Below are 25,056 nucleotides of genomic sequence, written 5' to 3'. Positions count from 1 at the left end.
TGTAATTTCAATTATTTTACAAAGAACAAAGGAAAAATAATTCTGATCCCTACGCTTAATCTGATTGGAATCCTATAATACTTGATAGATAATATGAGATTATACAAAGATTATCCATTAATACTGCAATACCTGAACAATATTTACTGACTAAATTGAATTGAGAACAACCACCCACAAGTGCTACAATTGTGCATTAAATCACAATACAGAAGAAGTTATGGATTTCACTGGAGCAGAGCCTTGACCTAAAACATTTCTCAAAACAGAAACTGCTATTCTATGGCTAAAGTTACTAAAAAAAACATCTACAATGTGCAGGCTGAAACCCACAATTTGACATATTTCATATCCATAACATGCAACAATTAAAAGTGGCATATCTGAAAGGCTGGAAACCATTACATGCTTCAAAGCTGCATGGGAATAATTAATGTCGATGTAGGTTGTCAGTTTACTACTTGAGGCCATTCTTCTAAAAGCAAAGTCGCTGCAAGAGCTTGGACTGGCTAAAGAAGTTGCTCAATAGTGCAAATTCGTGTTAGAGACAGTCTAATCTGCACTACCTCGTGGCATGCCTGATGCCTTTGGAGAAGATGATTGCAAATTGCAAGAGACTGTGAGCAAGGTAGTGGAATTACTTCCAGAACTTTGGAAACAGGCATGCTTGTTCCGTAAAGCAATAACTTCTTATAGAAGAGCTTTAATTAATCCTTGGAGACTGGATTTTGAACCATCAGCCCGAATACATAGAGTTTGCTATATTCTTACTTTATGGTGCTATTGAAGCAGGTCCACCAAGTTTAGGATCTCAAGTGGAGGGTGAATTTATTCCTAGAAATAATATTGAAGAAGCAATACTCTTGTTGTTTATCTTCAAAAAATTTTGCACTCAAAAAGATTCCTTGGGATCCTACAATCATGGATCACCCTACTTAAATTGTAGAAGTGATACCTGGTATCTACTACAGATTGGATCGATGGTATACCCTTGCTCTTTGTTATAGTGCTGCAGATCAGGATGATATTGCTTTGAATCTTGTGGGGAAAACTTTAGACTTTCCAAGAAGCCTGATCATAGCCCAGCAGCTCTATTGGCTGCAAAATTATGTGGCCAAAGTTCAAAATATGCTCATGAAGGTGTGCATTATTCACATAGAGTATTGGAAACCCGTGAATGTAAATTTGATCACATGAAAGGTGTTGACAGTCATCTGCTTGAGGTTGCCCTAGGGAGGAAAGCTAGATCTGTTGATTCTGAATCTGAAAGAACCAAGATGCGACATGAGGCTCTTATTGCTTCGGAGGAAGCTGCAGTGTCAGAAATTAAAGATCCCGAGGTGATGTTTAGTCTTGCGTTGGAAAATGCTGAGCAACGTAATCTAAACATAGCACCGGACTGCGCAAAGAAGTATTTGGCTATGAAGGCAGGGGTTCCATTAAAAGGTTGGAAGCTCTTGGCCCTTGTTTTTTCAGCACAACAATATTTTTCTGATGCTGAAATTATCATTGATGTTGCCTTAGACGAGACAGTGAAATGGCAACAAGGAGAGTTATTGCGTCTAAAAGCAAAATTGTAGATTGATCAAGGACAATCTATGCATGCTATTGAAACTTATAAGCTTCTTCTTGCTCTTGTTCAAGCTCAAAGGAAGCCTTTACGAGCTGGGAACTCAAAGCTTAAGGATGGGAAGGTAATCCCGGGTGATACTCGTCTTAGTGACTTGAGAGTTCATTGGCATGGATGGAATATGAATGTTGTCGATAAGGAAAGGTCTCAAACCCAATTTAAAAATAATAATTAAATTGATATATATATATATATATATATATATATATATATATATATTTATTTATTTATTTTTTTTTTTTTTTTTCTCATTCCAATTAAAACTCCAAAATGTCTAATAATTAAACTACATTGTAAATTTGTGAGTTGATCAGTGAAATCCCATAGTGGTGTCTCTGCACACCATCACTTCTACGTATTTCGTGATCTTAACATAATTCCACAGTTAGATTCAAATGTACAAACTCAGGTGTATAACACTGTTCACAGGCCCAGCAAAGCAACCGTAAGTAAGTGGGTCACTGTTATCATTGATGCCTAACATTAAACTCTTTTTTTTTTTTTCAAGGTTAATGCCGTCGGCCATAGGGCCTATAGTGGTTATGCTTGCAACCATTCTTTTTCATAAAATGCTTATCGTCATATTGCTATTTGCAGAAATGATCTGTAATACAAAACACAACCCTTGTTGACGTGATTAGCCAATTGGACCCTTCAAACCCAAGACGAATAAAGCACATTTATAAATAAATAAACCTAAACCCTATACACAGATTACACGCACATTTTACTTGAAATACCAAAAGATGAACCTTGGTTCCCTTCGACTATCATCTCAGGCGATTTGCTGCATGGCTACATTGAAACTCTACGAGGATCGACTTTCGAGGGGATTTTTTTTAAAGAATCAGACGAAATGGGAATGCGAGGGCAATAAAAAGGGCGGCCCCGTGAATCGAACCGCCATGGCTATTTACTCTTGAAAAGCGGCATATACATGAAGGTTGGAAACATAAAATTTGCAGAAACGTCACAAAAAACAACCCAGAATAAACATAGTGGAATTACAAAAACAACTCTAACTAAACACGGTTGAGATTGAATGGTCAATTTAAAACTGAATTCTTTGGAAACTCAAAAGAATAAATTTGAAGAGGAAGTAGAAAAATCTTCCCCAGTAAAGAAAGAGCTTGAATCTGACACAACAATGATTAAAGAACTATAGAGATAGACACAGATGGAATCTATGCAGACAAAATAGCAACTTTTTATACTCAACAAACAGGTTGCAGTTCTTCAAAACACTGAGAAAAAGTATTCTGAAAAGAAATTCGAGATTGAGAAGAAAATGCAGACTTTGAAAGATATGGAAACCGAAGTGGTGGAATTAAGAAGGGCCAACAAAGAGTTGCAACATGAGAAGCGAAAGCCGATGCTGAAACTAGACAATGAAGAAACCCAAATTGCTTCCCTCTCTAAAATCACAGAGACAATGCAAAATATAAAATATCAAAAATATAAAAAAAATCCAAAGGTCCAAGAGAGTTGAAACTTGCTCTGATACCATATGTAACATCCCCGAAATAAAAACATGTAATTAATTAGATTAATCTAGCAATTTATAATCAACATGCAATTTTCAATTAATTAACATCAAAGTTCAAAACTATAAGTAGGGATACTTACCTATGTTTTCTGGGTTGAATGCTAGTTGAAGTCTTCTAACTGCAACAAGGTTTTGGGGATGACTCTCCACCCAACCGTAGGCTCAATTGCGCAAGGTCTTGCTACAACTGGCCACCCCGAGCCCTCAATCAACGTACTACTGCCAGGGTATCCTTTGTCAGATAACACTATTCTCCCAAGAGAATGGATGATGAAATCATGGAATGATGGAAGGCTAGAATTCCTCTCATCTTTCTCATCATCTATTAAATAGAGCAACATTGGAAGGGGAACCACATGCACACACTCCATGTGTCTACATGCAACTTTATTGCTTTTCTTGTTTTATTTCTTTTGATTTTACTTTTTGATAGCTTTACTGATTTTTTCACTGTTTTCTTGTTTTATTTCTATTTATTTTCCCTTAGAGCTTAGTATTGTTATTTATTATTACTATTTTTTATTTATTTATTATTTATTTCTTGTATTTTTAATATTATATTCTTTATTATTTATTACTTATTATTATTATTTATTACTTATTATTTTATTATTATTATTATTACTACTTATTATGAAGGGACATTATAGTGGCCACAGTGGAAATGCCACTTCGCTGCTTCCTTATGATCATGGTAGGATGGCTCGTGATGAGACCCCCTATCCTCCATCTGAAAAATCATATATATATATATATATATATATATATATATATATATATATATATATATATATATATATATATATATATATTTTATTTGAACAACACTTCCTATTTATATATAGAGGGTGGCTCAACACTCCTTAGTGGTAGGGATGGTGGAAGAAGTCTAAACATATCAATAGAAAAAAAAGTATACCCTGTTAGGGAAGAACCAACATGGTACAAATAATCAATCAATTTGATTTATAATGGAAATGAGGACAGTGAAGTGATATAGATGGTTGTGTCCTTTCTTTTTCGATCACTACAAAGCAATCTTGTTAAAGATGATAATATTCAATATATTTGCTTGTTCCAGTAAACTTCAGATTTGTATCCTTACATATATATTTGTACACTTGTACCCTATAGAGGATGATGTTCTCAAACAAATATCTACAAAGTGCTACTTCCTAAAGGAAACAACAAAAGAAAAGCTCACACAAAAAGTGCTATTCCTTAGAGGGAACAACAACTATTCCTTGTAAGGAACAACAAATGAAAAATACACGCAAATGGTGTTGTTCCCTGTAGGGAACAACAAAAAGAAAAACTGCACATTGAAACTGATGTTCCTTAGAGGGGACAACAACTGTTCCTTGTAGGGAACAACAAAAAAAAGAAAAACTACACGCCAAAAGTGTTGTTCCTTAAAGGGAACATCGACTGTTCCTTAGAGGGAACAACAAGAAAAAAATGCATGCTGAATTTACCGCTCCTTAGAGGGAACAATAGCTGTTCCTTGTAGGGAACAACAAGGAAAATACATGCCAAAAATTTGCTGTTTATTGGAGTGATAGTGGTTGTTCCTTAGAGGGGACAACAATTGTTCTTTAGAGGGAACAACAACTGTTCCTTGTAAGGAACAACAAGAAAAATAAGGAAAAAAAACCGGACACAAAATTGTTGTTCCTTAGAGGGAGCAATAACTGTTCCTTAAAGGGAACAACAACTGTTCCTTAGAGGGAACAACAAGAAAACAAATACACATGACGTTGCTGTTCCTTAGAGGGAACAACAACTGTTCCTTAGAGGGAACATCAACTGTTCCTTAAAGGGAACAACAAAAAGAAAAAATTAATTAATTGGACCTGAAACCGCTGTTCCTTAAAGGGAATAGTGACTGTTCCTTAGAGGGGACAACAACTGTTCCTTAGAGGGAACAACAACTGTTCCTTAAAGGGAACAACATGAAAAAGAAAAAATGAAAAATTGTTCGCAAACTTGCTGTTCCTTAGAGGGAACAACGGTTGTTCCTTAGAGGGGACAACAGCTATTCCTTAGAGGGAATAGCAGCTGTTCCTTAAAGGGAACAACAAAAGGAAAAAATTGCACACAAAAATTGCTGTTCCATAGAGGGAACAAAAACTGTTCCTTAGAGGGAACAACAACTGTTCCTTAAAGGGAACAACAAGAAAGAATAGTGCGCTCGAATTTGCTATTCCTTAGAGGGAATATTGACTGTTCCTTATAGGGAACAACAACTATTCCTTAAAGGGAACACCAAGAAAATTTACTCACAAAATTGTTGTTCCTTAGAGGGAAAAGCAGCTATTCCTTAGAGGGAACAACAACTGTTCCTTGAAGGGAACAACAAGAAGAAAATCCACACAAACATTGTTGTTCTTTAGAGGGGACAATAGCTGTTCCTTAGAGGGAACAATAGTTGTTCCTTAGGGGAAACATCAAAGGAAAAAAAGAAAAAAAAATTATATACAATTTATACAAGCAAATTCAATCAAATAGAAAGGAAACTTTATGTACAAATTTCAAAAACAACTAAATTCTTCACTAGACCGATGCTATGGATGGGTTGCCCTCCTCAACAAGAATTTGTATGGTGGAATCTTCCCGTAATTGTTAGCAAAAGGACTCCCTGGTAAGCGATTTGTGATAGAGTCGTACTTGATGTCCATTCACTTTAAAAGAGTAGCCAGACCCATCAATGGTGGCTAATGTGAGGGTGCCATTATCATGCACCTCTTGTATCTCATAAGGGCCTAACCATCTGGTCTGGAGTTTTCCCAGGAAATCCTAGAACCTAGAATCATACAGGAGTGCCCAATCTCCTTCGTGGAAGATATTCTTCTTGATAATAGCATCATTCCATTTCGCTTTTTGTTGTTGGATTAGTGCAGTGTGCTGAAGATCTGATAGCCGGATTTCATCCAATTCATTGATTTGATGTAGCCTATTAACCTATGCTTCATTTAAGTCCAAGCCTACCTCCTGAGCTATCCTCAATGTCTGGATTTCAAATTCGATTGGGAAGATAGATTCTTTGCCAAACACTAGCTGATAGGGGCAATATCCCGTGGTATTTCTCCATGTCGTGCGGCATGCCCACAGGGTTTCTGACAATTGGGTAGCCCAGTCACGTCTATGTGATGCAACTGTCTTTGTGAGTATTGCCTCGATTACTTTATTGGTACTTTCTACTTGGCCATTTTCCCGCGGGTGGTATGAAGTTGTGATTCTGTGAAAGATATGATGATTTTTTAATGTCGCAGCAATCTTATGGCCTGTAAATTGTGGCCCTCCATCCGTGATTATTTCTCTAGGCAAGCCATATCACACGAACAGTTGGAACAAAAAATAGATTACTGAGTCCTCCGTTTCCCTTGGTAATGCTTCTGCCTCCACCCATTTAGTCACATGTTCAGTTGCGATTAGTATGTATGTCTTTTGATTAGATGATGGGTTTATTGGACCAATGAAATCTAATGCCCATCGCTCAAAAAGTTCAATGACTAACTGCGGATGCAATGGCATTTCATCAGATTTCCCAGGGCGTCCCATTCTTTGGCAACTATCACATGCCTGGACAAACTTCTTGACGTCTTTAAAAATGGTGGGCCAATAATAGCCCGTCTGTAGGACTTTGTAACCAGTCCTGCGGTCTACAAAATATCCACCGCAAGGCCCATCATGGCAAGCTTTTAGGATGTTGAAGACTTCGTCTTCCTTGACACATCTTCCAACGGGCATATTGGCCCCTATATGAAATAAATATCCTCCGATCCATGAGAACCGAGTGTAACGATGTACTATTTGTTTTCTTTCATTAGGCGTCAGGTGCTTGGGTAATTTTCCCACTGCTAGGTAGTTTGTGACATCAGCGTACCATGGTGTTTTCACGGTGACAACAAATAAGTGTTCATCAGGGAACTGGTATTCTACTGCTGCCGAGTTGTCTATCTTTGGCATACATGAAATGAAGTCTGCTACTGGATTTTCTTTTCCTGGTTGATCTTTGATTGTTATGTCGAATTCTTGCAAAATGATCTACCATCTTGTCACTCTTCCATTTGTAACAGGTTTATTAGCTAGATATTTAATAGCAGAGTGATCGGTATACAAAACCACAGGGTATCCTGTTATATAATGTTTGAATTTATTAATAGCATAGATTACGACCAAAAATTCCTTTTCGGTCATAGTGTAATTCCACTCAGCCGGAGATAGATTTTTGCTGATGTAATATATTGCATAAGGTTTCTTATCTTCCTCTTGGCCGAGAACTGCTCCAATGGCCGTATCTGAAGCGTCAGATGAAATCTGGAATTGTGAATCCCAGTTTGGGCCCCGTAAGATTGGGGCTGTTGATACAAGCCATTTTAAATCTTCAAAAGCAAGGTCACATTTGTCAGTCCACCTGAAATCGACATTTCCTGTTAATGCATATAATGGTGCAGCAATTTGAGAAAAAATCTTTATAAATCTTCTATAATATCCATAAAATCCCAAGAAACTACGTACCTCAATTTGTGTGGAAGGGGTAGGTATTAGAAGAATTATATGAATTTTTGCTGGATCTACCTAAATTCTAACTGCTGAGATGTAGTGACCCAAGATGAGGCCTTCGGTCATCATCATGTGGCATTTTTCATGGTTTAGACAGAGCCTGGTAGCAATGCATCTTTGCAGAACTTTCTCTAATGTTTGTAATGCCGGCTCGAAGTCATCTCCGTAAGGTGTAAAGTCATCCATGTACACCTCAATCTGTTCATTTATCAAGTCTGAAAAGATGCTAAGTATAGCCCTCTAGAATGTGGCAGGTGCATTGCACAACCCAAAAGGTAAGACCTTGTAAGCAAATGTCCCCCAAGGGCAGGTAAAGGTAGTCTTATCTTGGTCTTCAAGGGCAATTTGAATTTGATTGTAGTCGTTGAAGCCGTCTAGGAAAGAAAATAATTTTTTTTCTACCAATGTGTCCAAGACCTGGTCAATGAACAGAAGGGGAAAATGGTCTTTTTGGGTTGCTTTATTAAGCTCTCTATAGTTAACACATATACGCTGCTTTCCATTCTTTTTAGGCACCACTACTAATGGAGAGATCCATTTGATATCGGATATAGGATAGATGAAATTGACATCTAACAATTTTTGTAGTTCATCCTTAACAATATCTTTAAGGTGAGGGTTTAAACTCTGTTGAGGTTGTCGAATGGGCTTGGCATCTTTCTCTGTATAAATGTGGTGCATGCATAATTGGGGATTAATCCCCTTCATGTCTGGGTAATCCCATTCGAAAGCCTCTTTATATTTCTCAGAAGTTGAACAAGCTTTTGCTCCTAGTCAGCAGTAAGGTTTTTGTTGATATTTAAGGTTTTCCCTGGCTCTATTTCTGTGGTTTTGCTGTTATAAACAGAAGTTGTTGGTATTGACTGGTCGTTAATATCTTTTAAGGGATCTTCTTCAATTTTGGTATCTAGAGCTGCTTCGATCATGTGACATTTTGGATGGGATACAACATTTGGTTGGTTAATGTAAGTGTTAATGATGTCGTCTTCTATTTGATCCTTGAATTAAAGAGCATCTTCTATAGTTAGTGGTGATCTAATGTTTTCAGTTAGATATGATACAGGTTGTTTTCTAGTTTTTATTATTGTTAGACTTCACTGAGCTAGAGGATATAAGGCTAAATTCTTCAGATTACTTCCTCTTGCTATAGTCATGTTGCCTGTTGGACAACTTATGTAAGCATCTGCGGTTGCTAGCCAAGGTCTTCCTAGAATTAGGGGATGTCCGTCTAGCCAGTTTCTAGGATTAATGATCAGAAAATCTGCTGGGTATTCCTAAGAATCTACAGACACCATTACATCCTGTAATGTGCCTTTTGGTTTGACTACCGATCGATCAGTCGGTTCCAGCAAGGTTATGGTTGGATCCAAGGCTGTAATGCCAAGATTTTGACAGGCTGTTGTTGTGAGAATATTGATTGCTGCTCCTAGGTCAACTAATGCATTGGGGAAGGAGTATCCATTTATTTTCACCGTGACTATAGGATTTCTTGGGTCCTCACATTTTACCAGTGTTTCTATGCCTGATAATAAATCAGACAAAGTACCAACTACATGGAAAATTGGGGTTGTTTTTATTTTCCTCTTCGGCTTTTTTGCACACAATTCCTTAATAGTTTTTGCATAAATTGGAATGTCCTGAATAGCCTGGAGGAGAGGTATTTTTACACATAAATTTTTCAATTCTCCCAGAAGATCAAATTCGGGATATTTGATTGAGCAGGGTATAATTAATCTCTCTAGAAATGGTGGAGAAGAGGTAATAGTTTGATCGTGATTTTTTTGTTTAACTGGATTCTCCACTTGTGGTACTTGTTCTACAGGTAACGGATCTTCAATTTGTATATTTTTATCCCCCTCTGATTCTATTATCCTTCCAGACCTTAATTTAATCTCATTACACTCCCTCAACTTGGTTTCTGGCTTTGGTCCTTCAATCATTTGCACATATTGGACCGGTCTATTGTTGGGGTTCAGGTTGGGCTGGGCTGGGAGCTGTGGTTGTAGGTTGGTCTGAGGGTTTTGTTGCAATGTGTAGGGTGCTGGTAGTGTAGGTTGAGGTAGGGGGATTGTTCCTTACTGGCTAGTTTGTAGGTCTTTGCCAGCTTGACTGCCAGTTCTGGCTCTGTGAAGTGGAGGGTGGCCATTGTGATTGATATGCATTATTCTGCCAGAATGGTGGGAAGTAAGAGGGATTTTGCCAATTGTTATTTTGATTTGATTGGTTGGGCCAAGGTGGCATAGAGAATGGTTGCTGTGACCAATTGGAAAAAGGTGGCTATTTCTGCCACATAGCCCCTGGGTATTGTTGTGAATTATATTGTGAGGGCTGAAAGAAAGAAGATGGGTCAGTGGGCGTACCTGCTTGTTGTGGTTGCCATTAGCGATGCTGATTTAGCAGGTAGACTGGTTTTGTTTCTTCTTCTACTTACTTATAGACTACTTTTAACCCTGGGAGTGATGGGTAGCTTTCTGTGGCATGATCTTTGGTACATATGGCATAGGTTTGCACCATATCCAGCAGGCACTATTTGTGACTATGTTTCTTCCTACATCTAGGACAAAATATCATCAAGTTTTGTTCAACCCTAGGAGTGATGGGTAGCTTTCTGTGGCATGATCTTTGGTACTTATGGCACAGGTTTGCACCATATCTAGCAGGCACTATTTGTGACTATGTTTCTTCCTGCATCTAGGACAAAATATCACCAAGTTTTGTTCTGCTTCAGCCTGCTTCTGCTTGGCATGCATAATGTCTAATTGCGTCGTCAGAGTTCCCAAAATATCTGTTTTGAAATCCTCTAGCAGGTTGCCAATTTCTGCACGAGTTGTACCTCCGCCAGGGATTTTGCTGTCCTTGGTGGTCATGTTGCGTTTTGATGGTTTCAATCTCGTATTGCCTCTTGAGCACTTGATACACAATTTAATAATATCAGCGTAGTCTTCTTCATATATATCACCTTTACCCATAATATTTAATGTCTCTATCCATTGTTCTTTCATCCCTTTAATCAATGTAGTTTTTAGCACATTATCAGGCAAAGATAGATTTGCATAGGGAGACCGTTGGAGGTTATATTGAAAACGTTCTACATATTCTTCCAACGTTTCACTAGGTCTTGCTACCATTTGGAATATTTCATCTTTCAATTCCCTAGATTTGCAATAGTCCTGATATTTTTTAAGGAAAGAATTTTTCATTTGATCCCAATCATTTATGGTTCCCCCACCTAGCCCCATAAACCAACGCAAGGCTGCTCCTTTTAACGTGGAGGGAAACAACTTTAGCTTTTGGGGGTCGGTGGTGTAGTCATAACCCCGACATAATACATCAAATTCAAACAGAAATGCATGTGGATCCTCTGATGTGAGTCCATGAAAGGTGGGGATATTTTGCAAAGGGATGGCTTTCATGGGTGCGTTGACAACTATGTCAACGATGGGATACTGCAATGTAGAGGTCTGGGGTGCTTGTGGGTTGTTGGTCATTTGATAAAATATATGCAGTACCCTTCCGGGATCTCTAGAGAGTTATTCCTAGGGTGATTAGAAGGAGTGGGAATGATCTTAACAACACTCCCTCGGTCTGGGATACTAGGTGTTCCTTGTTGAATTACTACCTAAGGGGATCTTGGCTCCTCTATTTCCCCTGTTTCTCCTCCTCCTTCACGAATATTACAAGAATTCCCTTCTTGTGAAGAAGTTGGGCGAGAATTTTCAATTTCTTGAAACTCTACTCAGTTCCTATTGTTTTGTTGTGGACCTCCGCATAGGCTATAGATGGTGGGCCCATGGCCTGAAGGGAGACAATAGGTTGCTTGGAAGAAATGTTTTGAAGACCTAATGATGGCCGAGATTCAACTTTCTTTAAGATGTCATTGGTGAGCTCCAGTATTGCAACAATAATGTTGCAACTCCTGGGACTCCTTTCTTTACTTTTATCAACCCGGTAGTTCGTAACAAACTTGGAAGTGTCGGTGCTGTATGCACAAGTACTAGCTCTTACTGCAGCTGTCACTTGGTCAGCTGGAACAAGTTTGCTAGGAGCTTAAGCCAACTTCTATGAGCTCTGAGAAGAAGCTTTTTAACTGATGGACGAAAGCTAACTCAAAGAAGGCTGATCTACTTGCAGAAGGAAACTGGAAAGCAGAAAAGGAAACGTAAGCCCTAACAAAACCTAATTTTACCAGCTGGCCCTACTGATGCAAGGGAGAGGATGCAAGCTACTGAAAGAGATGCCATTGACTTCTATGAAGGTAAATACATGTATCTAAGCTACTTCTACAGTAACATCTTGAAAAAACATCTTTTTGTATTTTTGAATCAGTTTCCAGAATTATCATGCATGCGATTTGACTATTTTTGACTGTGCAGAGGTGGATTGGTGAGAGGAAATGCTTGGAGGAGGTCGGCAAGGTTCAGAGAGGGCCTAAGGGGTCCCTAACACCCTTCCAGAGAGTTTCACAGAGTTTGGCTATCAAGAAACCTCATTCGTGCACTTCTACAGGATGTCTGCAGGGGCTCTACAGGATGTCTGTAATTTTCTACAGGTTGTTCAGAAATGGGATTTTGGAGGATGGATGGAGAGGGAAAGGTGAAGGAGTGAGTATGGAGGTAGGATAAGAGTTTGAGGTGGTCCAGGACTTGGTGGGTGGAGTTGAGGAAAGATGTAGATGGCTGGATTTGATCAAGGAGGATTGAAGCAATGTTGCACAAAAATTAGGGTTATGTGAGAAAATGGCAAACGTGAGGCAAGAATCCGAGTTAGGGGATGGAGCAGATGGGATTGATGAAGTATGGGCAGATAGAGAAGTGGTATAGGTGCTCTGCAAGTTGTTTTTCCAACTGAACCAATGAAGACTTGTAAAATCTGAGACCTAGTTACGTTGACCTAATCTGATCTAGCTAACAGTAAAGAGAATGAACAGAAGTTTTATTCACAAGGAAACCATGTATTTTAACTATGAAATGAAGCATTCAAGAATCTGAACATGTAACCAACTTCTGCAAATGAAAATCAAACACTAATGATTGCATGGCAGAGCAAAGTCAGTGTTTTTGTGGGCAGCAAGGTCACCTTGATCCCAGCTCCTGATCCCACTGAGGGAGAGGTGAAATCAGAGGTGTTTGATGGCCCTTTTCTGAAGCTTTTCCCTATTAATAACCTATCAACTCAATCTGAACATAAAAAACCTTTCTAATCATCAACAATGACTTAGTTAATCAACAAGATTTAAGCTACTTAACAGAAATGATTTTGCAAATACATAAAGAACAAATAACAATACATAAAGGAGGCCTTAGCACTTGGGTTGGGCCCAAACCCAAGAGCTGCAGGCTCCTATAAAGGACTCAGATCTGATGCCAAGTAAAACTTCTTCTCATTACTCAAAAATAATCATCACAAGAAAGTTATACAAGAGTAGCTACAAGAAAACAAGCTGAGAAAAGGACAACACTATAGTGCAAATACCAACAGTTCCAAAAGTAAACTACGAAGGCTGAGGCCTTCCTATTTGTAGACTAAGAGGGGCCTAGCAACCCTCCTAAATTCAAGGGACTCGGCTATTCCAACTGCTAGTAAACAGTCACTCTTCCCAAAGCTACTCGACTGCCTTTAGAATTCGTTTTGGTGGCCTATTGAGCTCGGAGTTGAGGGTGGAGATTTCGAGGAAGGGTCATTTAATGCAAGAGACAAACTCCCTACGAATCCTCACCTCAATCTTGGCTGTCACCTGTCCCATAATTGCTTGGTTTTGCTCCAAAATTTGTCCCAAAAACCTGAAATAACCACGTATTAGCCTCCTTGGTAGAGTGACCACCCTTATGGGTTCAAATAACATAAACATACTAAAAAAACATGCATAATCTATGAAAAATGGAGGATTGAACAAGGAAAATTAGGCAAAATGAGCCCAATAAGTTACCCAATTCGGGGCTCATCATCACCCCCCTGCTAAATGAGTTGCTCATCCTCTGAGCAACTAGTCTAGCTCATCATCCTTTATGGATTTGATCGCCTCCCTCACGTCCCAGGCCTCTGCGGTGATATCCTCTTCCTGGTCATGGAATCTTGCCTTCCTTTCCACTTCCTCCCATTGTCTACCTTCCTCCTCTTCCTTAACTCCTTCTAGCAATCCCAAAAGCAAAGGAGGACTGAATTTCAGGCCAATCCAATTGGCCTGTAGATTCTGCATCAACTGTTTGTAGAGAGGTACCCTTGCCAAGGCTTCCCTCATCCTGGTGGGAGAGTGGTATTCCTTTATCTTCAAGCTTTGAGGAAGTGTGTTCCACTGCCTTGTGCAGGCATGCAGGCAGTTTTCTCCCAATAGTCTCTCCATGTCCTCAAAGTGGGCAATAGCTTGAGCCTATTGCTTAATGTATTCTGGTAGATCCTGAGGGCTATTGGCCAAGTGCTGGTGGGCGCTTATCACTGTCGAGGGGTCATCCGGCTCTGCTTTGATCATCAGTGGCTCACTGAGTTCTCTGCCTATGATGCTGCGGACCTCTGTTGCTCTCTTCTCCTCATGACTCATCCAAGAGGCCATGGCCATAAGTTGGACATCTCCTATCACAGTGTTGGGATCCCATGCATTCATGTTCGGAAGGGCGAAGTTGTGCAAGTAGAACTCTGATAATTTGGCCCTGTCCTCTGATGAACTACTACCACATAGAGCTGCAAATTGGTGATAATTTTGGAATGGGGTGTTGCCCCTTTGGGCCAAGGTATTGATCTGAAACTGTAACCACTGATCCTTGAGGTATAGGGCATAGGATTTGGCAGGATGCCTACACTGCAGAGCTTCCATTTCCCAGCTGGCCATGCAGGCCAGTTGGGCCTCCTTTTCTTGTACCTGCTGTTTCAGAGACTGTATCTCCAGGCCTGCTTGCAATTCTTTTTCCTGTAGCTGCCGATTCAGTGTCTCAATTTCAGCCTGCATCCCTTCCCTTCTCTGCTGTTCATCCGTGGTATCTTTGGCTGTTGTGGGCTCCTCCTGTTGCTGTTGTTCTCCCAAGATGTGAGGCCTGTCTTCCTTCCTCTGTCCCTGTAACTGTAGCTGTTGTCTAAGCAGCTCATTTTCTTCCTATAGCTTGACCCGCTGGCTGCTCTCCACATGTCGTACCATAGCCAATTCCCTTCTTGCCTCTTTGAGTTGTTCCTCCAGAGGACCTATATCTGCCACACCCTTGGACTTAGCAATTTTCATCCAAGTGTGGGTCCTCACTCTCTCTTCTTCTAGTGCAAGGAAAAGTGGCACTGTGAATTTCTGAGGAATGATCTTTCCAGCCTCTAAGACGTTATAGTAGGAGCCCGAGCTGGGCTGGGGGCTAGGTTCCACAATGTTCTCCACCTTTTCTTCCTCCTGTGGTGATTTAGCTTCTCACCTTCCATTTCTTCGGCCTCCTTTAGCCTAGCCAATGTTTCCTGTAGAATAGTCTCAACATCCTGTAGAAAGGCCTTTGTGTCCAACATTTTCATTATTTCTCTCCAGGTGGATGTCTTCGGGCTTCCCTGTTCATAAGTGATGGATGCCTTGGAGGGAGACCTCTCCTTTTGTGTGGCAGGGGTGTCTACAATTTTGATTGGTTCTTTTGACGGTGGCTGGGGTCTGCCAGTCTTAATCCACATGCTCCTTCTTGCCTTAAAATCCTTGGAAGGCTCCCTCTTTCGCTTCCCCTTCTGCTTTGGGGATGCGCTTAGGGTGGCCAACACAACTGCTGCCTCCCTGGCTAAAATATCTGGCGATTTTTCCTTCTGTTGCCCTTTTTCCAGACTTCCTGTAGAAAGTCCTGTGCTGATTGTTTTCTGTCTTCCTGTAGAAACGGTTTTCTGGCTTCTTGTAGAAACGGTCTTCTAACTTCATGTAGAAATGGTTTTCACTGTTTTGGCCTGCTTGGCTGGGGGTGCCTTCTCTTTTAATTTTGTTGTGGTTGCCTTGGGTGTGCCCTCACTTGCTTGGACTTTTTCAGTCCTCTCTGCCCTGATTTGCAACCGTTTCTCCCTTGGCGTTTGTGCCTTTATTCCACCCACAGTTTTGGGCTCAGCAGCTTGGCCTCTCTCTTGTTTCTCTTCTTGCTCTTTCTGTGGTGGTATGTCCTGGGTTTCCTTCCCCTTGGCTTTCTCTTCTGCCTCAATATGCTCCCTTTCCTCACTGCTGGAGGAAGTGAGTTCCTCGGCCAGAATTCGGATATCATCATCCTTGGACATATTGCGGAAAATCTCCCAGGAGAGAGGGACAGTATAGGTATGGAGGGCATCTTCTACTAGAAGCTTGATAAGCCCATGATGAGCCAGCTGGTCCGGTGTCCCTTCCTTCAATTTTGTGCCACACTCCATTAATGATTATAGGAGGAAATATGAGATGCTTAACTTTTGTTCTGTGGGTAAATCCATCTTATGTCTGAGTTCAATTAGCAACCGGAAGTGATAACCATATACAATACTGAACCGCGCCTCACAGGTAACGTATTTCATGATTTGAAGGCTGACCTCGCTCCAAAATGGATGTAGGGGCTCTCTGGACCCCATTTTTATCCTCTGAAAACTGTTCCTTTGGTAGGAAGAATTCATTTTTGGATTTTTGGCCCAATGCCCTCTCCTCTTTGCTCCAGGGTATCCCCAATGGCAGATCAATGACTCGACTAATGAGTTGTGGGGTAAGTTTTAAGGTCAACCCTCTGAAATTTACAGTGGCCAGTGTCTTGGATTTAGGCTGCAGGGACATTAAGAACTCTTCTGTTACCTCATCATCATGACCTTGGATTCTATCACAGAAGGTCATCCAATTGGCACGGGTAAATAGGTCTACCACCTCGGGAGTTTCTTGCAATTTCCTAGAATCTGAGGGTTCCTTTCTGATAAACCCTCTTGGCATGGTGAGAATGCTCTATTTTGGCTTGTGCTCTGATCAGAAAGGGAATTCTGTGTATGGTTTCCTCCCCAGAACTTTGAAGACAGTATCCCTCAGGTGTTTATATTCCACTTTGCACCAATTCCCTGGTTATAATGTTGTTGCTGCCCACAACTCGACTGTCAAAAGGGAATTAGGCTCCCATAGACATAGTGCAGAGCTTAATTTTCATCCCCAACCACATAAAAGTCACATTCTTTATGCACAGGTTGGCCCTTTCAGTGGTTTATCGTTTCTATAGGAGGAATTTGTTAACAGGAACCGTGGAGGAGAATGTGACGCAGAACCAACTAAAAAACTCCATGTATCACATAGGCAAACTAATATTCTTGACCCACAGGCAGATTTGCTTCTAATTCTCCAACTCCAGACGGTTTAATTCACCACCTTTCGAAATATCATGCATGGGAATGGTGTTTTCAGGCCTACCTCTCTTCGAAACTCCAATTTCGACGCAGAAATTCCAGGTTTCTTTTGCTCCGGGAGGCTATGCCGCATTTCCTGTAGAGATCCTTCCTATAGAGAGCTTTGCTGGCTTCTGGAGGACGTCACGGTGCTGCTGAATGAGCCTGGGACGCGGGAGGATTTTGAAACGGGTCGAGAAGCTCGGGCTAACGAACTGCAAAGGAGGAGGACGTGTACTTTGCTGAAAAATGGTTGCAAGTGTAAATGACAGTGGTTCATCGTGAGTTCTTCGGCCTAGCAATTTGAATTACGGTGCAATTCATGGCGAGGGGGTGAGGTGTCCAGGCCGATCCATTAGCCAACGTCACGACCATCATTCTTCGGCGTGTCTCTGACCGTCATTTCCTTTCTCTACCATTAACCGCCGTCATCACTGCCAATCCGCCGATTTTCCCTGACTGGACACTTCCCATGTGTCGGCTCTTTGTCCCTTTGGTAGATTCGAGCGTAACTGAGCTCGTTCGGATCCCACGAGGCCATTCGACTGACTGTGGGTGGCCAGTTGACTAGCCACCGAATTCGTTCAATCCACACCATTTCACAGACATGCAGTTTTCATAGTATAATATATGCAATTTGACAAATAAGGTTAGACACTTACCTGGGTGGTCGTGGACGTGTTCTGCAGGCTTCGGGACATGGAACGATGGCTTTGCTTACTGCTGCTTCGTACACAGGCGCTGGAATTCCTTCTTTCATTGGCTGATGCTGTATGCAAGGCTTTGGGACCCGATCCTCTGGTTGTGAACGCTGCATGCACGACTCTGTCTTTTCTCAGTTGTCGAGGAGGTGTTCACGTTCAAGCAGAGCTGGTTACATGCCCCCTGTGTCAATTTCAGCTGCTATTGACTCCATAGTATGTGCTCTAGACAGATCAACTGCTACAAGATTCCTGTAGGACATCCTGTAGCTGCTTCTCCTCCTGGGATACATGCTGAAACGAGCAAGGTAATATTTGCGTATGAAGGGTCCTGATGGAGCTTTGACAGGTAGAGTGTGTGAGCCTTTGTGTGCTTGATTTGTCCTTTGGGAAAAAAAATTTCAATCTGAGGAAAACAAGACTCTTTGCATGACTGTGCAGGAATGCATAACCAGATTGTTGCCATGGTGGTGGAAAGAGATGAAACCGGTGATGGATGGAAGAGAGGGGTGGCTGCAGGCCTCATCAACAGACTTCAAGCTTTAAATCCCTTTCTAGAATCGATTTTGGCCTTCCCGAAGGCTCTACAGGATGTTTCCTGTAGAAATGCAGAACTTCCTGTAGAAAGCCCCAAAACTTCCTGTAGAAAGCTCAGAACTTCCTGTAGGAGGTTGAATCTCGGCCCAAATGTGTTCAAATCTTGGAAAAAGTGAGTGGCCATGGAGGGAGTGTCTGTGAGGATGTTTGGTAGCTTGGTATGGACCCCTGTCCTCATTTTGCGCGACCTTCTTTATCTGCACTGTATTCCCTGCAACCTGCAATAATTCCAGAGATTAGACCTATTTCTCTTTCTTTTTCTCTTTTTTCTTTTTTCTTTTTGAGAGACAGCAGGGGCGCCTCCATGAGGTTTTCACCCCCACTATCTGCCCTGGGTGCCTCAGAGAGGTTTTCACCCAAGGATCTTTTTTATTCCATTTCTTTATTTTCTGAGAGACAGCTGGGGCGCCTCCATGAGGTTTTCACCCTCACTGTCTGCCCTGGGTGCCTCAGAGAGGTTTTCACCCAGGGATCTTTTTATTCCTTTTTTTTTTGATGATCAAGGTGTGGCCGGAATAGAGGCAGAACCCTGCTCTACTACCAGCACTGATTTTTCCACAGTTTCAATGAATTCCTACCTCGAAAGGGGTTTCTTGTAGATTTTCAATCGATGCACATTGACAAGCATGGGGATGGCTTCTTCATCAATGGTCCTGATAAGGACTGAACCATTGTCATTGCATTTCTCCACTGTATATGGTCCTAACCATCTTATCCTCAACTTTCCTTTGAAATCCTTGTATCTTGAGTCATACAGCAACGCCCAATCTCCGGCTGGAATTGCTTTTCATTAAGGTGCCGGTCATGCCATATCTTCCTCTGGAGTTGAACTACTTTTGAGTGGAGGAGGGCCTGCATTCTGTGTTCATCTAATCCATTCAGCTGCAATAATCTTTCACGTTGAGCATGGGTGAGATCTAGGTCTAGCTGAGCTGCCACCCTCAATGTGTTGTACTTGAACTCTATTGACAGCAAAGCTTTCTTCCCGTAGACCAGCTCATAAGGTGTGAAACCTGTTGTAGTCTTCCAAGTGGTGTTGTAGGCCCAGGTGGCCTCAACCAGGCGATATGACCAATCCTTTCTGCTGCTGCTCACCACCTTAGTCAAAATCCCTTCCATTGCTCTATTAGTGACTTCCACCTGCCCATTTGCTTGAGGATGATATGGGGTGGAAGTCTTGTGATTGATCTTGTGATGCGCGAGCAAGTCTTCAATCAGGTTGGAGGTGAACTGGCTTCCTTGATCTATGACTAACTCTCTTGGGTAGCCAAACTTGTAGAAGATATTTTCCCTCAAAAACTCAGCCACCTTTTCTTCTGTTGCTGCTCTGATTGCCTTCGTTTCTGCCCACTTGGTCAGATAGTCGGTGCACACAATGATGTAAGACCTTTGCTTTGAAGGAGGGTTGATAGAACCCAAAAAATCCATGCCCCACTTCTCAAATGGCTCGAAGGTCACTTGAGGTTGGAGACGCATTTCATCCCTTGGAGTCGGTTTCCCCATCCTCTAACATCGGTCGCACTGGCTGATGTATCTTCTGACATCTTGATGAAGAGTAGGCCAATAGTAGCCTGCCTGTAGACTTTTGAAGGCAGTCCTCTTTGCTGCAAAGTGGCCTCCACAAGGTCCGTCATGATAGGTTAGGAGGATGTCAAAGACTTCCTCCTCCCTAACACAATGCCTCAAGATCTGATCTGGGCCAATTTTAAGCAGGTTGCCCCCGATCCAAGTGAACTGGGCACTCTTCCTTAAAATTCTGCTCTTCTCCTTTGAGGATATATGCGGAGGGAACTGTGCTGAGAGCAAGTAATTTGCTATATCAGCAAACCATGGAGAGAGTACTGAGATAGCAAATAGATGTTCATTTGGCATTTGGTCATCCACTGTTCCTTCTTCACCTGCAGGAAAATGCAGTCTAGACAAGAAGTCAGCAACAAATTTTCCTTACCTGGATTGTCGGCAATAGTCAAATCAAATTGCTGCAACAAAAGTAACCATCTAATGCTACGAGCATTGACATCAGGCTTATTCATTAAATATCTAATCGCAGCATGATCAGTGTGTATAAATGTTTGATAACCAGTGATGTAGTGTTTGAACTTGTTTAGGGAATGGACTACAACCAGGAACTCTTTCTCGGTTATAGTATAGTTCATTTCTTCCTTGGACAGGTTTTTGCTGATGAAGTATATGGCATATGTCAGTTTCTCCTCAACTTGTCCTAAGGCTGCCCCTATGGCTTTGTTTGAGGCATCAATGTGGATGTGGAAAGGTAGGGCCTAGTTTGGACCTCTCAAGATGGGGGCGGACACCAGCTTATCTTTCAATTCATCCAGTGCCCCTTGACAGTTGTCAGTCCATTTAAACTCAACATCTTTCCCTAAGAGGCCAAACAATGGCGAGGCTAGCTTACTAAAATCTTTAATGAATCTTCGATAATATCCTGCTAAGCCTAGGAAACTCCAAACATCTCTTACCTTTTGAGGAGGTGGGACCTTTTGGATGATAGCAATCTTATTAGGATCCACCTGTAATCCTTGCCGAGAAATGGTATGACCTAGCACGGTCCCTTCAGTCATTAGGAATTCAGATTTTTCAGGATTGAGGGACAGGTTCATCTCAATGCACTTGGTTAGAAATTTTCCCAGATTAGTCAATGCTTCTTGGAAGTTGGACCCATAAGGAGTAAAGTCATCCATATAGATTTCTACCAAGTCATGGACCAACTCAGAAAATATGCTCAATACTGCTATTTGGAAAGTGGCAGGAGCGTTGCATAGCCCAAAGGGAAGGACTCGGTAGGAAAAGGTACCCCATGGACAAGTGAAGGTGGTTTTATCTTGGTCCTCCGGGCTTATTTGGATCTGATTATACCCGCTGAACCCATCTAGGAAAGAGAAGAACTTCTTCCTTGCCATTCCATCCAACACTTGATCTATGAAAGAAAAATGGAAATGGTCCTTCTTGGTGGCTTTGTTAAGTTCTCGGTAATCTACACAGATTCTCCACTTCCCGTTCTTCTTGGGCACAAGCACTAGAGGTGAGACCCACTCACTATCGAAGATAGGGTAGATGAATCCTGCATCCAATAATTTTTGCAATTCTTCTTTGACAATGTCTTTAAGGGCTGGATTCATTCTCCTCTGAGGCTGCCTGACTGGTTTACAATCTTCTTTAATGTAAATGTGATGGGTACAAACCGAAGGATGGACTCCTTTCATCTCCTTATAGCTCCAAGCGAAAGCATCTAAATGATTGTTCAGTAAGCTACACAGCTCCTTCTCCTGGGAAGGAGATAGGGGGGATCTGATCTTTAAAGTTCTTTCGGGGCCAAAATCCACATTCTTAACTCTGGGAGAGGTCAGATCAGTCACACAGAGGTCCACTAAGGTGCTGGCTTGGGTATCTTCCACCAATTCCTCTAAGGACAGTGCACTGGGAGGTGAATTTTGAATCAAAGTCTCAATCAGATCATCCTCGGTTTGAGGGCCTCCCCTAGTGGTTTCTACTGTGCACAATGGTGTAGAGTAGACCTCATCCTCATCTCCTTCTTCCAACCAGAGGGGTAAGTCATGTTCTAGCAGAGGTTGGGCAGGAGGGTATAGGACTAGCTGCTTGGACATAGGCCCATTCTTGATGGTCATGCTTCCAGCTTGGTAACTGATGTAAGCATCCGTAGTGGCTAACCAAGGCCTTCCCAAAATGAGGGGGTATCCAGTGAGCTTTGCATTTGGTTGAAGGACCAAGAAGTCCGCAGGGTACTCCCAAGAGTCAACAAAGACCAAGACATCTTCCACAATCCCTTTAGGAGTCACGGTGGAGCGATCTGCCAACTGCAGGACTGTCGAGGTCTTCCTTAAGGAACTCCGAAGGTTGATTTTAAGAATGGTGTCCCTGGTCATCACATTAATGGCAACCCCTAGATCAATCAAGGTATGGGGGATAATGGTGCCATTGATGTGGACACCAACTACAGGACTCCCAGTGTCCAAATACTTTGGACAAATTACTTGCCCCAACATTAGATCGGACAGTTGTCCTATGACATTGATAGTCGAGGCATCTCTCTTTCGCCTGCCTGGGTGCCTGAAACACTTCTCCTTAATCAATTTGTTGTATATCGGTACATGTTTTATGGCCCGGAGAAGTGGTATTTTCACGCACAACTGTTTAAGTTCTCCTAGAAGTTCGGTCTCCTCTGGGTTTGATTGTGTGTTTACTGTCAGTCGCTCAGGAAAGGGTGGAATGGCTTTGGGTTCACTTTCCTGTTTCTCTCCCTCATCCTCTAGGGGAGGAGGTTGGCGATCTCCCGGATCGTAGGTTGATCTCCTGGATCTCCACAACATAGGTAGGGCATGTTGTCTCCCCAGTGTATACCTGCTGGGCCTGTCGGTTGTTGGGGTTCGGGTTCGGTTGAGCAGGCATCTGGGGTTGTCTTGGGGAGAAGGAGGTAATGGTTGTGGCTGAGCCGATGGTGGAGGCAGAATGGTGGGAGGAGAGTTGTATTGGGGCCTCCACCCCGGTTGAGGTGCATTCCATTGAGGTTGTGGCTGGACATGTGAGTGAAACGAATGATCAGTGGGTTGAGTATGGTATTGAGGTGGATAAGATCACGGAGGAGGTGTGGACTAGGAAGGATGAGCAGGGGGACCCCAAGAAGGCATGTGAGCAGATTGGTTGGGGCTATAATAAGCTTGGGATGTCCCTTGCATCCCCTGCTGGTAAGGTCTGGGCCCATGCAGCTTCCTTTGGTTGAGGAAGTAGAGAGGTTCAGTGGTTGCCTCAGTCCCTTGCTACATGGCTTTAAATCCAGGCAAAGTTGGGCATTGGTTCGTGGGGTGGTTTTCTTCACAAATGAAACATACCTCTACTGAGTGCAATGGACACTCGTTCTTAGGGTGCTTCCTCGTACGTCTAGAAAAAAAATGGCCAAAGCCCTCTCAGCTTCCTCTTTCTTTTGTTGGATTCGGAAGGTATCGAGTTGCATGGAAATGCTCTGTCTCATCTCACTTTTGAGGTCTTCCATCTGATTAGCAAACTCATGCTTGGAGAAGGTAGTACTAGCTGAAAGTGGATTCCCCCTACCTCTTTTCCGGGCTGCCCTAGAGTGGTTTCTAAACACAGTCCTTATGTCCTCATAAGGTAGTTGGTAGATGTCTCCTCTAGCGAGCATGTGAAGGGTATCTAGAAGGTCTTCAGGGACTCCTCGGAGCAGAACCAACTTTAGAGATTCAGGGTCAAGTGTGCACTTGGCCCATTTATAGCTAAGTTGGAACCTTTCCTCGTAGTCTTCTACAGACTCATCATTTTCCATGGTCATCCGAAATATTTCTCCCTTTGTTTCCTTTGACCTATAGTAATCCCGGTATTTGTTGTTAAAGGCTTGCTACATCTGAGCCCAAGTGGTGATACTGTTTCCAGGTAACCCCATGAACCAGCTTAATGCTGCATCCTTGAGGGTAGAGGGAAAGAGTTTCAAATTTTGCTCGTCTTCTGCATAGTCATAAGTTCGACAAAGGACAACAAACTCAAACAGGAAGGTATCAGGGTCTTCAGTGGTCAATCCATGGAAATGAGGTAAGGCTGAGGGACTTATGTTCTTCATCTTCATGTCCCCGTTGGTCTCTCGGATGGGGAAGGTACCTTCTATTCTCTCATTATCGTCTCTACCGTTTCTGTTTTCAGCCATGGTCTTGAAAGGAATGTTTTCTTCTGTTATAGGATCTTCGTATATCTCAGGAGGTTCACCTATAGGTTCTTCTGGGTCACTGCCACCAAAGAAGAGAGAAGGGTGACTCAGTGAAGTGGTGGGGGTGTTGGGTAGGAATTTTCTGGTATTATCTCTGTTCCTACGAGGCATGAAAAGATTTTTGGTTGCTTTTGCTTTTTTCTCTACTTGTACCTGCAAAACTGAAACAGATGGGATTGCAACTAACTAAAATCTACCTTGCGGAAATGAAAATGCGGAATTGAAATGAAAGCAGGAAAGGACTAATCTATTTTGCTGAAATCAAATTGCGAGAATGAAATGCTAGACTACGCTTGCAGAATTGAAATTCTATTCTATGTTTGCAGAATTGAAATTGCGGAATTGAAAGGCTAATTTATGAAAGCAAGAAATGTCTAATTTATTTTTGCAGAAATGAAATTGCAGAATGGAATTGAAATAAACTACTTAGCAGAAGGTTAGAGTAGGAAAATAGAAGAAAAGCAGCAATCACAAATACTCTGACGCTTCCCCGGCAACGGCGCCAAAAAGAGTGGTGAGATCCAGTATTGCAACAATAATGTTGCAACTCTTGGGACTCCCTTCTTTACTTTTATCAACCCGGTAGTTCATAACAAACTTGGAAGCGTCGGTGCTGTATGCACAAGTACTAAATCTTGCCGCGGCTGTCACTTGGTCAGCTAGCACAATTCTGCTAGGAACTTAAGCCAACTTCTATGAGCTCTGAGAAGAAGCTTTTAATAGATGGACGAAAGCTAACTCAAAGAAGGCTGATCTACTTGCAGAAGGAAACTGGAAAGCAGAAAGGAAACGTAAACCCTAGCAAACCCTAATTTTACCAGCTAGCCCTACTGATGCAAGGAAGAGGATGCAAGCTACTGAAAGAGATTCCATTGACTTCTATGAAGGTAAATACATGTATCTAAGCTACTTCTACAGTAACATCTTGAAAAAACATCTTTTTGTATTTTTG

The 25,056-nt window shown here is 41.9% G+C and overlaps 1 pseudogene; it reads left to right on the top strand.

Moving 5' to 3' along the window:
• The first annotated feature begins 433 nt into the window (after nucleotides 1–433).
• Nucleotides 434–1,805, top strand: LOC149222461 (protein NPG1 pseudogene; annotated as a pseudogene).
• Nucleotides 1,806–25,056: the final 23,251 nt, after the last annotated feature.

Source organism: Pinus tabuliformis, chromosome Q, assembly GCF_031772625.1.
Source record: "Pinus tabuliformis cultivar Carrire ecotype Pingquan chromosome Q, CPIR1, whole genome shotgun sequence".
Lineage (NCBI taxonomy): Eukaryota > Viridiplantae > Streptophyta > Pinopsida > Pinales > Pinaceae > Pinus > Pinus tabuliformis.
The sequence above is the reverse complement of the archived record's forward strand: the minus strand, read 5'-3'. Positions and strand labels throughout refer to the sequence as shown.